The sequence below is a fragment of the Rhincodon typus genome, chromosome 2, assembly GCF_021869965.1.
Source record: "Rhincodon typus isolate 14 chromosome 2, sRhiTyp1.1, whole genome shotgun sequence".
NCBI lineage: Eukaryota > Metazoa > Chordata > Chondrichthyes > Orectolobiformes > Rhincodontidae > Rhincodon > Rhincodon typus.
In genome coordinates, this window is record NC_063333.1 from 24,875,158 (window position 1) to 24,893,936 (window position 18,779).

The window sequence follows — 18,779 nt, forward strand, 5'->3', positions numbered from 1 at the left end:
TGCCATCGGGTCCTAGTGTCTCCTGCCAATGGAAGCATCTTCCCAACATCTACTCTACCAGGCCATTCAGTATACGGTAAGTTTTAATTAGATCCCCCCCTCATCCTTTTAAACTCCAATGAGTATAGTCCCAGAGTCCTCAAACGTTCCTCATATGTTAAGCTTTCCATTCCTGGGACCATTCTTGTAAACCTCCTCTGAACCTGCTCCAGGGCCAGTACGTCCTTCCTGCGATATGGGGCCTAAAACTATGCACAATACTCCAATTATGGTCTGACCAGAGTGTTATAGAGCCTGTCAAAATAGACCAGTAGCTAATAGGCAGTGTTAGCTATTTGCTAACGTATTAAACAAAACATTTAATATTCTTTCTTTTCTTCTCCTTAGTAATAATTGCTCACTGACTGAGAGCAACAGTGTTCCCAATCTTAGTTGAGATAGCTGCCTTTTCTTTAATGAAAGGTACCCATTTTTGATGGATTTATTGATGATGGCCTACCTGTGTTTGTGCTGCAGTTAAATCAGTGAATCCAAATGTCTCCTGCTCCAAGGAATAACCCTACAGGTTAAACATTCCCAAAGGTGTAGGAGCCTGCAATTTGTTTGTTTTGTTAGCTTTATTGCTTCAGTTGGGCTATTAACACTGTATAGTTTCTTCTCTGGTTTTCTTAAAAACTCCATCAGTCTTAATGTTATCCATCCAATTACTTTTCTTTTTCTTTTTTACCTTCAATTTCTCTTTCCTTTGTTGATGGGATAAGGCTGCCAAGTTTTCATTTCCAGTGTCCAAATTTGCCTTTCTTTCTCTGTTTAACTGTACTTAGCAACTCTTTTGATTCTTGACCTTCTGTTCTTGATCTAATGCAATATTTGAATTTCTGTCCATTCAGCTAATTCTGAATATCTTCCCCATGACTAAATTTTAAAAGCATATGATGTCAAAACAACATGGATGACAATGATTATGTATAGATCATTGCAAAGTTAACATGGTGACAAAAGGGATTCATATCCAATGCCAAAACTGGAGGACCGGGCGGAAGGATTTCCAAGGTTCATTAAAATAACTAACTTATTAAAAGGGTACTGGCAAATTCCAGTGAAAGTTACAGATAAAAAAAATCTGTTTTTGTGACCCCAGGTGAACTTTGTCAATGTAAAGTCCATGAATTTTGGAATGAAAAGGGCACCAGCATCTTTTCCAACATTTACCAGCCTGATTACCAAAGGATTATTGAACCGTCCTGTATACACAGATGATTTTGTTGTGTTCAGCCATACTTGGGAGGAACAATTACAACACTCGAACAGATTGTTTCATCAGTTACAAAGTGCCAATCTGGTCATAAACTTGGCAAAAAGTGAATTTGTCAAAGCTTAAGTTACCTGCTTGGGCCACACTATGGGGTAAGACCAAGCAGAACTAGAGAAATGAAAATAAGGACAATCTCAGATTTCAAAAACAAAGTTGCTGGAAAAGCTCAGCAGATCTGGCAGCATCTGTGAAGGAAAAAACAGAGTTAATATTTCAGGTCTAGTGACCCTTCCTCAGAACCTCAGATTTCCTTGTGCCAAAGAAAAAAAAAGCAAGAGCTTTTAGGGTATACAGGCACAAATGCATTCTTTTAGGTGTTTGTTCCAAATTTCAACGCTGTAGTGGCTCCCCTGACAATATTGTTGAGGAAAAACAAGAAATTGGAGTGGATGGAGGAGTGTCAACCTGCCTTCAGAACTCAGTTCTATAGGAGGATCACTGGACCTGAAATGTTAACTCTACTTTCTCTCCACAGATATTGCCTGACCTGTTGTGTTTATCCAGCAATTTCTGATTTTGTTCCTGATTTCTAGCATCCACAGTCCTTTGCTTTTTTCTCATCAAACTGCCTTTCATAGCATGAACGTTGTATTGATTAGCAGTTTTAACAGCACAAATTTATTTAATTTGGCACAATCTTATTGCATGAGGATGAGAAGGATCAAACAGTCAGTTAGTTCTTTTTCACGAGATAAATTCTTTCAAACAGAAATATTCACCTGCAAAAGAAAAAGGTTTTGAGTTTTGTGTTGGCTCATCAATATTTTGAAATTTACATACTGTTATTTATAGAGACCATAATCTTCTACAATGTTTCTTGCAATGGTATATATCAAGAACCTGTTTCTTTTGAGTTTGATATGACAGCCATACTTAAAAAAAAACTCATTCAGGTAACAGAAAGTGACTATATCATTTTCAGTGACAAAGCCATATTTTCTATATAACATTTGAGAAAACATGGAAGAAAAAAATGTCTTGATTAAAATGGACATATGTGCAAATAGGAATTTTATGTAATATCCTTGTGTATTTTACGCAAGTAATTTGAAGGAATCTTCACAGCCTCTGGACAATGTGGAAGTGGGTACAAGCTGGGCACAAATGAGTTTCTTGATGTTGAGGGGTAAAAGTCCAATTCTGCAATTAAATTTTGAAGAGTGAGATAAGAATCTCACTAATGAGTAGTGAAAGGCCTATATGCATGCATTTGCATTTTATTAGTACATAATTTTGCCCCATAGATACGCAGTTTCCAATTCTCCCAAGTACCAAATAGAACCTAAATGGCAATAATTTCAGACGTGAAATTCAGAGTGGGTACCTGGTAGCTCCCATTCACAGCTTGTTCCTCTGAAACTCCACCTTGGACACAATCATCATTATCTCAGGATCCTCCCTATGGAAAGTGCATACCCTTCCAAGGAGGTTGAAATTAGACATGCACCAGCCTTATCACATTGCTGAGGCACATCTTTGACCCACTTAGTACATAGTTCCTCATTTCAACACGGCACTTTGGAGCATGAAAGCACTTTTCAATGTAATATTACTTTGCACCTAGGGACAAACACTCAGTGCATAGATTGGACCAGGGCCCATTTCAGGGCTCTTTATTTGGTCTAATTGCACTCAGTCACTTTGCATTTACTTGGATGCTAAATGCTTGGAAATTGAATCCTTGTGATCTCACCCCAATATCCAGAATTACCCAAGAAAGGCTAGAATGCAGATAAAAACATAGAACACAAAATGAATGGTCTAACTGACTTGAGTCTGTCTCACTCTGACTTGCGCCCTGCTAGGTCAGCTATGTTAATCAAGGCACCTGGGTCAGAAACCTATAAACCCTATTAAGTAAAAATGATAAATTCCGAGTTAAAAGAAAATTACTTTAAGAAAAAGAATTTCTCCTAAGTGGTTATAATGAATATATTATCCTGGCCACAACAAATTATCTTGCCTGTTTAAATGGCTTTAATGATGGTTTATTATCACTACTGATGAGATAAACCTTTAGCCTTACAAGATGCTCTTTTTGGTTTACACTACTATTGAACTTACAAGTAAAATCAACATGAAATGATGCTTGTAAATATTCAGAGGAAAATAATGCTCCACTGTTCTTCTAGTTTACAGATGTGTTGCCAAAATCCTTTATCAATGCTGCTATCTTTATGTCAATATCCACCATCACCCACCCCTCAGCTGTTGACATCTTTGTGGTGAGCACAACAAATGTTCATATATATCGGATTTATTGATTTTTCCTATCAATGATGCAGCTGCTGAACTAACCCATTCTCCTTAGCAATATGAAACTGCCCAGTATTCACTGTAACTGTTAACTTATCAGTTTCCTTACGTGCACTTCAGCCTACTTTTTTTCTTTAAGATTATGGATTGATAGTTACAATTCAATTGGTACTGATAACAAAAACATACCTTACTTTTATATCTAGAGGACTGGGGTACAAGGATGCAGTAGATATGCTGCAGTTATACAAAACCCTGGTTAGACACCCACTTGGAGCCCTATGAGTAGAATTGGGCATTACATCTTAGGAAGAATATGTGGCCTTGGAGGGAATACAACATAGGTTTACCAGAATGATACCTGGACTTTGGAGGTTAAGTTATGTGGAGACATCACTCAAATTAGGCCTATTTTCTCTAGAATTTAGAAGGTTGAGAGGTGATCTGAGCAAAGTCTTCAACATATTAATAGGAAAAGACAAGGTGGATAAAGGTAAACTATTTCCACTAGTTGGGGATTCTAGAACTAAGGGATATAGTCTGAGATTTTAGGGCCAGATAGCTCAGGAGGGATGTTAGGAAGCACTTTTACACACAAAGGGTGGTAGATGTTTGGAACTCACTTCCACAAATAGTAGTTGATGCTGAATCAATTGTTAGCTTTATATCAGAGATAGATAATTTTTTGGTAAGCTAAACCATTAAGGTGTATAGGCCAAAGGCAGTTATGTGGAGTGAGGCCACAGATAAACCATGATCTCATTGAATGGTGGAACAGGCTCAAATGGCTGAATGGCCTGCATCTGTACCTATATTCCTACAATAGGCCTGCTGTATTGTGATAACTGAGAATAACCCCAGGCACCCTGCAAGCATGGGAACATTGACTCTAGCAATGGAGGTTAAAGTTCAATAGACAACAATGTTGGCTTAAATAACAACACTTAACATGTATGGTGAGTCTCATTTGTAACATCAATTGGTCCCTCTTCTTAATTAGAAATAACAATTTCACAGCACCAGGCCTGATTTTCTTCAGGGGAATAGCTGCCCAATGATCCTTTGTCTGATAAAATGGCTATGAGTTCAGAATTGTCAGTCGGCAATGTAGTGAGACACATTTGCATGTTCTTGAGGTTCCATATCTTACACACAGGACAGACATATACACACACTGCCCCTATTTAAACTCAACAAAACAGGTGACAGCTATTAATAGTGAAAGCTGAAAGGTAGTAGAATCTCATCAGGTTTGGCATAATCTGTGGAGAAAGAAGAACAGAGTTAATGTTTTCAGTCCAATGTGACTCCTCTTCAGAACATTGGAATGAATGAGATCTGAAAATAAGTCTGCCCTGGAGCTGCAGATTCAAAGATATTTTACATAAGATCGTATAGTTGTGTAAGTGGTCGGAAGTTTCAGCTTTGAGTCCCATGCCAGGACTTGTTGGCCACAAAAGGTGCAGTCATAAAGTGACCAAAAGGTTGTAGTCAATCTGTAAATTTTTCCAACACATGTGATTGAAAGCTGTAAGGCTAGAAGAGTTCAGAGATAGTAAGAACTGCAGATGCTGGAGTCAGAGATAACACAGTGTGGATCTGGAGGAACACAGCAGGCCAGGCAGCATCAGAGTAGCAGGAAACCTGACGTTTCGGGTCAGGACCCTTCTTCAGAAATGGGGAGTTTTTTTTTTACATATCCCTAGCCCTAACCATTACCGTTACACTAAACCTCATCAATCTTGCAGGAGGCAATGGCAAACCACTCCAGTGGTTTTCCAATAGGACCAATCCAATGGGTGTTAATGGCCCAACTGTGAGAAAACAAGAATGAGACAAAAGACAGAGAGATCTATCACTGTACTTACTTTCATTATTTTCCAAGAATAATGGGAAGAATGTGAAACAAAGCAAAATTTGGATTTGTATGTACTTGATCACAGAAACATTGCATTGTAGTTAGAATTATCAAAACACAAAATGATACAGTGCAGAAGGATAGCCTTCTGATCCTTTTCTCTGTCTTGGCTCTTTGAAAGAACTGCTCAATTAATCCCACTCTTCTCCTCTTTCCTTGTGGCTTTGCAAATTTTCCAACTCAAAGTATTTATCAATTTTTTCTCCTTTTGAAAATTATTATTGAATCTGCTTCCCCTACTCATTTAGGATATAATTTCAGACCTTAACAACTGACTGCATAAAGTATGTCACCAGAGGTTCTTTGGCTAATTATCTTAAGATACAATAAATCACTTCAAGTGCAATGTTTATGTAGAAGTTCTCATAAAGCATAACATTTCACAAACAGTAAATTAAAAGTTAGATAAGTTTCTTTTAGAGTCTGCCTGGGGAAAATATTAATCACTAGACTAAGTTAAACTCTCAACTTTTCTGAGAACAATACAACAGGATCACTAATGTCCACATGTATTATGTAGGAACAGAAGGGCAGCACTTTTGTTCTAACATCTTGGATGTTGAACTACACTTCAGCATACAACATTCATTCAATATCATGGGGAGATGCCAGCCTGAATTATCTTCTCACTTTTTGGAGAAGGACTTGAATCCATAAATATTTGACGTAAAAGTAAGAATGCTATTAAGCTCTTAATCTATTCTACTGATATGATGTGCCTACGTGGGGCAGAATTTAACAACCCATCAGAGCAGAAAAGACCATTCTGCCCATTAAATGTGTCATGTCATAGATTACATCCATTAATTCCATTGCAAGCTCTACTCAGTGAGCCCCATTTCTTAGAAAAGAAATGGAGTATCCAAAGATTTAATGATTAAAAAATAAACACCTTGCAAATATCTATTCTGCTTACAAAACTAATAGTGTTAAAGTTTGGCAACTGATCCCCAGTTTTCTGGTGACATTGCATATTGTCAGATATCACATAATCTCTCCTGTGAGCTCAGTGCTCAATTATAAGGTGACTTTTCATTCTCATTGTATGACAATGTTAAAATTTTTCACACCTTTATATATGCTATTTCTGATGATAATTATTTCTTTACAGTGTTCCTATTCCTCCCAGGGATTCCTGCCATAACTCAGTGACCCCATTAACCTGTTGGTCAGTGGAATCAGAGCATGCCATGGTTAAAGATATTCTGAAGATACTCTGCTAATGCCAGTCTGCCATTCTATATTTGCGTCACTCCTATGCTACTTTGCCTGGCTGATGATCAAGAAGCTTTAAATGTTCGAATTCCATGTGATTGTCTTGTTTACTCTGCCATTTCAGGATAGCAGGGTCAAATGAGAACTTAGGAAATGTTTTACAAGTCTACTCAGGCAAGGCATAATGGTCCCATGCTCTAGATTATGAATGGGACTAATGGCTCTCTTCTGTGTTATAAGCAATCAATGATTAGACAAAACCTCCATTTCTGTCTTTGTCACCGGTTGGCTCAGGTTATACAAGGATTCTCTCAGAGGGTCATGAGTTTTGGAACTCTCTTCCTGAAAAGGTGGTGAAAGAAGACAATTTATAAGTAGCTTTAAGACAGAACTGGTTAGATCCTTGTCAAGCAAGGGAGTGAGAGGTTAGGAGCGGGAGGAACTGCAGATTTGCTGGTACAATCATATCAAGTATGATCACACTAAATGCCAGAGCAGGCTGGAGGGGCTGAATGGCCTCCTACTCCTTAAGTTGTATGTAATTGAAAATGGGTTCAACTGCATTTAACCTTGTGAAAATCAGAAGGTGGATTTAATAACAAAAAACATGCAGGTGAAGAAAGTCGAGACTCTCAGCAGGGAACGACAAATGTGAGTGTTCAGGTTTCAGCTTCACCTTCAAATGTTTATGAAATTAAAAATGAGGCTGCGGGGACGCAAACCATCAGATATCAGCACATTCAATCAGACTACTATGAATTTGATCCCATGTCATGTATAATGACCAAGCCCTATTGCTTTAATTACAGTTACAGATAATCAGTCCACCAGCAGCAACCCACTATGACAGAAGTAATCAAGGTGGATTTTTTTTCAAATCATGAAGCTATTCATCCATTAGATTATTTCTACAAATTGAAATGTTTTACCGCTGGCCACAGACTTCAGGTAATGATAATAAATGCTATTTCATCTGCATAGAATGCTGTTTTTCAACCAGCTTTCAGCATTAAACTTGCTTTTGTAAATTAACACAACACTGAAGAGGCAGACTATGTGGTAATTAATTATTTGAAAGATGTGAACATCTGGTATCCTTCTTGCAAGATTTTACCAGCGCTATATAATCATTTTTTTAAGGAAAATAAGACATAACAATCATAAACTGAAAACTCAAAATGGTCTCATGCGGTGATTACATCAAGATTTTAAATGATTTTTTTGTTCCAGTGGCTGCTAATTTAAGCCAATCCACATGGCCTATGCCACTCTCTTGAATGAATAATAACATAGCAATCAAGCTCTTTTGTTTAGTTTTTGCATTAATTATGGTAGAAACTGTCTGTCATTGTGAAAGCAATTGGACAAAAAAATTATAACTTTGGCAGACCAGAATACCTCCTCTGGTGACCTCCACTCCCACTTCCCATTCTAGGTCCATGTGCGATATTACACTGTAACCTGATAGAAGTGAAATAGTAATGATTTCATACTTAGTGGTGAAATCTTAAACATAGTTTGAAACCAGGAAAAGGTAGGAAAGAACATTTATATTCACATTTTAAAAATTCATTTAAAAATGTAACCTTTTCTGCTAGGCAGCACAAGAGAATCCACATAATCCACTGTCAACTTCATGTCCAGCAGATCCTAGATTTTTGCCTTTACACCCCACAGTATTTCTACCTAGGTCAGAAGGTAGGGAAGAGATTGCTGGGCCTCTTGCTGAGATATTTTTATCATCAATAGCAACAAGTGAAGTGCCAGAAAACTGGAGGTTGGCTAACATGGTGCCATTACTTAAGAAAGGTGGTAAGGAAAAGCCAGGGAACTAAAGACTGGTGAGCCTGATGTCAGTGGTGGGTGAGTTATTGGAAGAGTGCTGGGGGACAGGATTTACATACATTTGGAAAGATGAGGACTGATTAGGGATAGTCAACATGGCTGTCATGTGGGAAATCATGTCTCATTAACTTTTTTGAATTTTTGAAGAAGTGACAAAGAGGTTTGATGAAGGCAAAGCAGTAGACATTGCCTATATGGACTTCAAGAGAGTGTTCAACAAGGTTCCACACGGTAGACTGCTTAGCCAGTTCAGATCACGTGGAATCCGGGGGAACTAGCCAATTGAATACAAAATTGGCTTGAGGGTAGGAGGCAGAGGGTGATGGTGGAGGGTTGTACTTTGGACTGGAGGCCGGTGACCAATTGTATGCGGCAAGGATCAGTGCTGGGTCCACAACTTCTCCTTATTTACATAAATGATTTGCGTGTGAATACAGTAGATTTACAGATGACACAAAAATTAGTGGTGCAGTGGGCAGTGAAGAAGTTTATCTCAAAGTACAACAAGACCTTGATCAGATAAGCCAATGGGCCAAGGAGTGCCAGGTGGATTTAATTTAGATACTTGTCAGTTGTTGCATTTTGGTAAAGCAAATCAGGGCAGGATTTACACAGTTAATGGCAGAGCCCTGGGGAGTGTTGCCGAACAAAGAGATCTAAGGGTGCAGGCGCATAGTTCCTTGAAAGTGGAGTCACAGGTCAACAAGGTGGTGAAGAAGGCATTTGGCATGCTTGCCTTCATTGGTCAGTGCATTGAATATAGGAATCATGGTGTAATGTTGTGGCTGTATGAGACTTTAGTGAGGCCACTTTTAGAATTCTGCATTCAATTCAGGTTCCTCTGGTATAGGAAAGATGTTGTTAAACTTCAAAGGTTCAGAAAACATTTACAAGAATGTTTCAGAGATTGGAGGACTTGAGGTATAGAGAGAGGCTGAATAGGCTGGGGTTTTCTTTCCCTGGAGTGTCAGAGGCTGAGGGGTGGCCTGAGAGGTTTATAAAATCATGAGAGGCATGGATAAGATGAATAGCCAAAGGTCTTTTTCCCAGGGTAGGGCATCCAAAACTACTGACCGTAAATTTAAGATAGTGGAAAAAAATTTTAAAGGGATTCAAGTGACAACATTTTCATGGTACGTGTATGGAACAAGCTGCTAGAGGGGGTGGTGTAGGTGGGTACAATAATAACCTTTAAAATGTATCTGGATGGGTACAAGAATAGGAAAGGTTCAGGGGGATATGGGCCAAATGCTGGTAAATGGGACTAAGTCAGTTTAGGATATCTGCTCAGCATGGGCGGGTTGGTCCAAGGGTCTGTTTCATTGCTGTATAACTCCATGACTCTATGATATCAAAATCAGAATTCTCATCTCTGCAAGTCTGTCTCAAACCTATCACCTTCTGACTTAAAGATATCATTATACTATTTATTATTACATCAGTACATTGTTAAAAAATGCACATTTGGTCTTAGCCTTTCATCTTGCACTCTTCAGGACAATTTGCAAGAAATTGCAGAGTACAGGCAAAATAATATTTATTTTATGATAAGAGTGCTGCTTTTAAGATAATGGTGGAATAGGGCTTCTGAGCATGAGGCTTGTCCACTCTATCCATTTTTCTTTTCATTTCTTTTCTTTTATTCCCTCTCTTTTCTCTTTTTTTTCCTTTTTCTTTCTTTGTTTTTTGCTAGCCTCTTGTTGAAGACCTCGGTCATTGTGACAGCATCACTTGCGGCTAATAAGAACAGAGCAGACTTGTGGCAGCAGCGTCAGGGGCAAGCTTAGGTTCCCGGCAGCTTCCACATGGACAAGGCAGACCCAGCGCCAATTCTTTGCTGCAGCAGAGGCAAGTGAGGGTTCCCGACGGCGTTTTTATGCACCTCACATTCGCGGAGGTGAGTTTGGGCCCAGTACGAGACCCTGCGGCAACGACGGAGGCCCAAAACAGACTCATGGCAGTGGTGGAGTGGAGTTCAGGCCAGTGCGATAGCCGATCGCATCGGTGGTGTCTGCATTGGCGAGATCCAGCAAGGACTCAGAGAGCCAAGGGAATTGGTGGAGGTGGGATGGAGCCGAAGAGTGGCTACTTTTGTGCCAAATACAGCAAAGGAGACACAAGCCTGGCCATCAGGCCCATGGTGGAGCATTTAACAAGAAGGACTGTAAAGTTTTGTAGCAAAATGCCCGTGACAATAAATAAATCAAAAAACTGGACCTGTAATACCTCTTACCAATCAGATTCCACTGCTAACCAATCAGAACTTTCCTCTCATGCAGTATAAATGTTGTTTTCCCTTCCTTTTGGTGTTTATTGCAATTTATTTTGGAATACTGTGAACAATTCTGATCACCCTTCTATAAGAAGGATGTTGTTAAACTTGAAGAGCTAGTAAGAACTGCAGATGCTGGAGTCAGAGATAACACAGTGTGAAGCTGGAGGAACACAGCAGGCCAGGCAGCATCAGAGGAGCAGAAAAGCTGATGTTTTGGCTCGGGACCTTTCTTCAGAAAAAAGATCCGACCCGAAACATCAACTTTCTTGCTCCTCTGTAGCTGCCTGTCCTGCTGTGTTCCTCCAGCTCATACTGTGTTATTTCTTGTTAAACTTGAAAGTGTTTAGAAAAGATTTACAGGATGTTGCCGGAATTGGAGGGTTTGTGCTACAGGGTGGGGCTGAAATGCTGGGGCTTTTTTCCCTGAAGACTGAGGGCTGACCTTACAGAGGCTTATCAAATCATGAGTGGCATGGATCCGGTGAATAGCCAAGGGCTTTTTCCTTAAGTGGGGGAGTCCAAAAATAGAAGATGAGAGGGGAGAGATTTAAAAGGGACCTGAGAGGAAACATTTCCAATCAGAGGATGGTGCGTGTATGGACTGAGCTGCCAGAGGAGGTGGTGGAGGCGGGTACAATTACAACATTTAAAAGGCATCTGGAAGGGTACATGAACAGGAAAGGGTTTAGAGGGATATGGGTCAAATGCTGCCAAATAGGACGAGGTCAGATTGGAATGTCTGGTTGGCATGGATAAGTTGGGTCTGTTTCCATGATGTAAGTCTGTATGACTCTCCATGACTCTGAGTGTAAAGTAATAAAGCTTCAACTAAATGTGCAGTTTTTCAGAAATACTCAAGTTCTGTACTCTGAAATGACTGTCATTTAGTCTATTATTATAAAATATTGTGATTCTGTTATGCAGATATTAGGAAATGATGGAACTGAGCCAAATATTCACTCACTTTGCATATAATAAAAGGTGCTGTCTCTGAATCTGCTTTGGGCTCCACACAAAACATGTTTCACTCCTAGGTGGTATGTTAGGCATTTTTAGGCAAGAAAAATCTTAACATTGTGTTTCTTGTGCCACTATATCCAGAGATTATGGTACACTACAGAAGCTTGTAGTGAACATCCATCTGCTCAAAATGCATTCATGTACTCATACCTATAGTTATTTTCACGCAATAAAACCAATATGGTTGCAGACAGTTCATATCACTACACTTCCCACTTACATCACATCTCGCCCATGTAGATAGATTGGTAAATATTCCCCTTGGAATGAATTGCTGCAAACCTTATCTTCATTAATCAGCAGTGATTCATAACCCAATAGATGAGCGCAACACTGAAACAGACATTAAAACCGGCAATCATCAAGTTAAATAAACTATAGTAAAACATGGGTAGTAAGTGACAGCTACCAATTAAAAGAAGGAAATGTTACACCAGTCACATCAATTTAAATAATGTTTGCAAATTCTGGCACCCACTCTTTGCTTTCTTTTTAACTGAACAACAATTGTATTAACAAATTGCCTGCTATATGTCTCTTCTGATTTTCATTTCCATTGAAGAACATCGAGCTGCAATACAACAGTGAATATTTGTCATTCTACAGGCCAATAGAAATGTTACAACACAGAAAGAGGCCATTCATGCCTGCTCTGGCTGAATAAAGTAGCACGCTGATTCTAAGCACACTTTCCACCACCCAGTTCGTTGCCCTGCAGGTTACAGTTCTGTAGGTGCAAGTTCAGGTTCCTTTTGCGTGAGTTAAGGATTTCCATCTCAACCAGCAAACCAGGCAATGAATTCCAAACACCCCACTACCCTCTGAGTGGAAACATTTTTCCCATGTCCCTTCCAAATTTTCTGCCAATCACCTTAAAACCGTACTCTCTGGTAATTGACACCTCTACTAAGAGAAATTGTCCACTCTGTATAAACCCATCATTATTTTGTACACCTGTCAACATTCTTTTTTCAATCGGAAACAAACTAAGCCTTTCCTCATTGCTGCAATTTTTATGCCCTGGCAACATTTTAGAAAATTTCCCTGATAATCTGTCTGGAACAATCATGGTTCTCCATTAATATGATGATAAGAACTGTACCCCAAATCCAGCCACGATGTAATCAGTGTCATATGTAGTTCCAACTTTATATCTCTTTGCTGTTTACTGTGTACTCCTTTGCTTTATTTGCTCTCCTCAAATGAACAACCTCAAACTTCTCCAGACTGAATTCCATTTGCCATTTTCTCACTCAAATGTTCAATTAAACTACTGACATCATCCTGGAGGTAACAGCTATCTTCTTCACTATCAAATACGCAGCTAATTATTGTGTTGTTTGCAAATTTCCCAATTAGGCTTTCCACATTTAAGTCTAAATTATTCATCTACATCACCATCAGGAAGGGATCCAACACTGCGCTCTGTGGAACATCACTGGAAACTATACTTCAGTCATAAAAATATCTGTCAATCATAACCACTGAGCCAAATTTAGAACTAGTTCACCACATTCTCTTTATCCCACGGGCTTTGTTTTTTTTTTCCTGACTGGTCTGCCACGTGGGACCCTGTCAAATGCTTTGAAAAAATCCATACAACCAACATCTGGTGCAGTACCCTCATCAAACCTCCTTGTTACTTTCTCAAAAAATTCAAGTAAATTAGAAATGAGGACATTTGCAAGAATGTGCAACATTTTATACTGGATGAGAAGAGAGTGGCTGATTGCTTTGGCAAGGTTCATTTGAACTGTGATTGGTAGTGGCGCTGCCACAGGGAATGCATCAGTTAGGTGATGACTGACAGTTAACTGCCAAGAATTTTTAAAAAAAATTTGAAGCAAGACAGTTGACTTTCATTAGTCAAGGCTTTGCCCTAAGGAATGAAGCACAGAATGATCCATTATGTTCAGTTGAAAAATAGAATCATAGTATCATAAAATATGGAAAGCCACTCCAGCAAATTGAGTCTGTATTGCCAAAATAATATTAAATGTTTTTGTTCATTCATGAGATGTGAATGTCGCTTGCTGCCCAACATTTATTTCTTGTCCCTTGTTGCCCTTGAGAAAGTGGAGGTAAGCTGCCCTCTTGAAATGCTGCAACACACATATTGTAGGTTGACTGCAGGGAGGGAGTTCCAAGTGTTTGACCCATCAACAGTGGAGGAACAGTGATGAATTTCCAAATCAGATAGTGAGCGGCTTGGAAAGGAACTTGCAGATAGTGGTGTTCCCATGTATCTGCTGCCCTTGTCTTTTAAGATAGAAATGGTCATGGGTTTGGAAAGTGCTCTTTAAGGATCTTTTGTGAATTTCTGCAGTGTATCTTATAGATAGCACACACTGCTGCTACTGAGCATTGAGGGTGGAGGGAGTGGATGTTTGTGGATGTGGTGCTAACAAAGTGGGCTGTTTTGTCCTGAATGGGATCAAGCCTATGGAGTGTTGTCAGGCTGCACCCATCCAGGCAAGTGGACAGTATTCCGTCACATGCCAAACTTGTGCTTTGTAGATGCTGGATAGGTTTCGGGATGCCAGGAGATGAATTGCTCGCTGCAGTATTCCAAGTGTCAGATCTGGTCTTGTAACCATTGTCTTTATTTGGTGATTCCAGTTGAGTTTCTGGTTAATGGTAAGCCCAAAAATGTTAATAGTGAAGGAATTCAGTCAAGGTAACACCCATTGAATACAAAGAGGTGGTGTTTAGATTTTCTCTCATTAGAAATGATCTTGCCTAGCATTTGTGTGGTGCAAATGTTACTTGCCAGTTATCAGCCCAAGCCTTGATATGGCTCAGATCTTATTGCATTTGAACTTATACTGCTTCAGTATCTGAGGTGTTGCGAATGGTGCTTGACATTGTGCAATTAGCAGCAAACATCTCTATGTTTGACCTTATGTTGGAGGAAAGGTCACTGATGGAGCATCTGAAGATTGTTGGGCCTAGGACACTACGTTGATGAACTCCTGCTGAAATGTCCTAGAGGTGAGATGACAGACCTCCAACAACCATGGCCATCTTCCCATATGCCAGGTTTGACTCTAACCAGCAGAGTCTTTGCCCCCTGATACCCATTGATTCTAGTTTTGCTAGGGCTCCTTGACGCCATACTTGGTCAAATGCAGCCTTGATGTCAAAGTCTGTCACTCTCACCTCACCTCTGAAATTCAGCTCTTATGTCATGTTTGAACCAAGGCCCTAATAAGGCCAGGAGCTGAATGGCTCTAGCAGAACCCAAACTGGGCATCACTGAACAGGTTACTGTAGAGAAGGTGCTACTTGACAGCACCATTGATGATACCTTCCATCACTTGTCTGATGACACCAAATAGGTTGACGGGTTGGTAATTGGCAGGGTTGGATTTGTCTTGCTGGCAATTTTCTACATTGTCAGGATGTTACTGTTGTAATTGTATTGGAAAAGCTTGGCTAATGGAATGGCAAGGTCTGGCACACAATTCTTCAAAGCTATTGCCAAATGTTATTTCGGCCCATAATCTTTGCATTGACTCCAAACATTTCTTGATGTCATGTGGAGAGAATCAAATTGGCTGAAAACTGGTATCTATGATGCTGGGGACCACTGGAAGATACCGAAATGGATCACCCACTTGTCATTTCTGGCTGAAGATTGTTGTAAATGTTTCAGCCTTCTCTTTTGTGCTGATGTGTTGGGCTCTTCCATCATTGACGATGGGGATATTTGTGGAGGCTCCTTCTTCTGTGAATTGTTTAATTGTCTACCACCATACATGACTGGATGTGGCAGGACCACAGAACTTCAATAATCTTCTGGGGACCCGGGTTTGAATCCCGCTGTTGTAAATGGTGAAATTTGAATTGAATAAAAATCCGGAAGCAAGGATCTAATGATGATCATGAATCCATTGTTAATTGTCAGAAAAACCTATCTCATTCACAAATATCCCTTAGGGAAGGAAACTGCCATCCTTACCTGGTCTGGCCTGCATGTAACCCCAGGCCCACAGCAATGTGTTTGACACTGGCAATTAGGGATGGGCAATAACTGCTGGCCTACCCAGCAACGTCCTTATCCTGTGAGTAAGTTAAGAGAAAATCTAATCTGATGATTATGGGATTGCTTAGCTCTGTCTATCACTTGCTGCTTTTGCCCTTCAGCATGCCAGAAGTCCAATTTGGTAGCATCATCAGATTCACACAACTCAGTTTTAGGTATGCCAGGTGCTGCTCCTGGTATGACCTCCTGCTCTCTCCATTGAACTCTACACTAGTGACATTTACTTTAGTCCCACTTTCCAACAATAAGCCCATGGCATTGAATGTTATGATATTTTGAGTGCGCATCCAAATACTTTTTAAAGATTGTGAGGTTACCTACCTTATAAGATCATAAGATATAGGATCAGAATTAGGCCATTTGATCCAATGAATCAACTCCAGGATTCCATCATGGAGGACGTGTTTCTCAATCACATTGTCCTGCCTTCTCCCTGTAACATTTGATTCCCTTCCTAATCAACTATCCTCCCAGGCAGCATATTCCAGTATCCTCTAGGTGAAAATATTTCTCCTCAAATCTCCTTTAAACACCTTACCTTTCACCTTAAAAATGTATCCCTTTGTTACAGACCTTTCCACTCAGGGGAACAGCTGCTTTCTATCCACTCTGTCCATGCTATTCATAATCTTTCTTGTACACCTCTATCAGGTTCCCCACGCAGCCCTCTCTGCTCCAAAGAAAATAACCCGCACTTATCCTCGCGGTATGGTGTCACAGTGCCAGGGACGTGGGTTCGATTCCACCCTTGGAAGACTGTCTGTGTGGAGTTTGCATGTTGTCCCCGGGTCTGTGTGGATTTTCTCAGGGTGCTCCAGTTTCCTCCAACAGTCCAAAGATGTGCAGGTTAGGTGGATTGGCCATGGGAAATGCAGGGTTATGGGAATAAGATGGAGGGAGGTGGGTCTGAGCGGGATGCCCTTTGGAGAGTCATTGTGGACCAAATAGGCTGAATGGCCCGCTTCCACACTGTAGGGATTCTATGATTATCTGGCCTCTCTTCAAGGCTGAAATGCTCACCCCTCAGTCAACACCCTGGCAAATCTCCAATATGTGGAATATTGTGTACATGTTCTTTCTGTCTGCAAAGAACAGACCCCCAACTACTGATGTATGTGGCTTCAGTATGCACAAATGTGTCACGCTCTGATTCTGGCTGACATCATTGAAACGGTTGTCAACATAATTCTTTCCAAATTCAGGATTGTTTCGTAAATGGGTGATAGTAAGAACTGCCGATGCTGGAGTCAGACATAACACAGTGTGGAGCTAGAGAAACATAGGCCAGGCAGCGTCAGAGGAGCAGGAAAGTTGACGTTTCGCGTCGGGACCATTCTTCAGAAAATGTTTTGTAAATGTTGTCTAATCAGTGAATCACATCTATTGTTGGCTACTTTCATCTGAGTTTGCAGGCCCAGTTGGTTGAGTGCTGTTCATAACTTGCCTGTTGTGAACACCTGAAGGAAGATGTTTTCTTCATTTTTTCAGCAATGCTCAAGTTTTGTATTCCCAATGACTATAATCATTAATGATGATTTAAAGTTTGAAGCTGAAAAGCACATTTCAACCTAGACAATTCCCAAAAAAATTAAACTCCAATTGTTTTGAGTCGTTTTGTATCTGGCTGACATTTCAGTGTAGCATGGAGAGAGGGCTGAACTGTCAGTGGTGCAATCAATTTGAATAAGATGTTAAATCAAGATTTTGTATTCTCTGTGTGATAGATCCCATGGCACAATATTAGAGGAGAGCAGGGGAGTTATTTCTGATAGTCTGTCCAATTTTTCTCCCTCACTTCATAAAATTAAACACATAATGTGGCAATTAACATATTGCTGTTTAAAGGACCATTCAGCACACAAAATGGCGGCCATGTTTTCGACGTCATAACGTTGACCACACTTTAGTATATACTTCAGAAAAGCAAAATAATGCAAATGTACGAGTTTGAATTCAAATCGGAAAGTGCTGAACATACATAGGACAGGCAGCATTTGTGGAGAGCATCAAGGTCAATGCTTGATGTTGATCTGTCTTCATAAGAACTCGATAAACATTTCATTGGTTGAAACTGATTTGGGATATCTCAAGGTCATGGATGTCTTTCAAACACAAGTCTTTCTTTTCCTATATAAAAACCAAAAGAATTGCGGATGCTGTAAATCAGGAAAAAAAGATAGAAATTGCTGGAAAAGCTCAGCAGGTCTGGCAGCATCTGTAGAGAGAAATCAGAGTTAACATTTTGAGTCCAGTGACGCATGTTCACAGCTGTTCTAAGGAAGGGTTACTGGACCCAAATGTTAACTCTGATTTCTCTGCACAGATATTGCCAGACCTGCTGGGCTTTTTCAGCAACTTCTATTTTTGTTGTTGTTGTTGTTGTTTTTGTTTTCCTTCCTTATGGCATTATATGGACACTATTTCACTTTGTATTATGTACGCTAATTCTTACAAAACAACATAAAAACAATGATATGCGAGAATGCAAGACATGTTACAAGCAGATATTATATACAAGCAATCACATTTGAACTGGCATGCTTTGTTCTACTTGCGCAACAAGTTTTATAAGTAGCTATTGGTAATACAAAGCTTCCATATTGCTGAAGAGACATTTTGCTGAAGCTTTCCATTTTGCACTGAAATGCAAGCATGCTAAAATTCAAACAACTGTAACAAAGTATTCATTGTTAGATCTGATTCTATGATTGAGCAACACCTGTTGAATAATCTCAAGTGCACTAATAGATACACCAACAACTAATTTAAGAAAATAAATCAAGTCAACATATAATGTGGCTCATTTGCACTTGCTAGTAGTGACATACATTGATATGCAGGCACTCCTTCTCCCAAAACAAAAAGAATATGTTCAAGCCATGTAGATTTT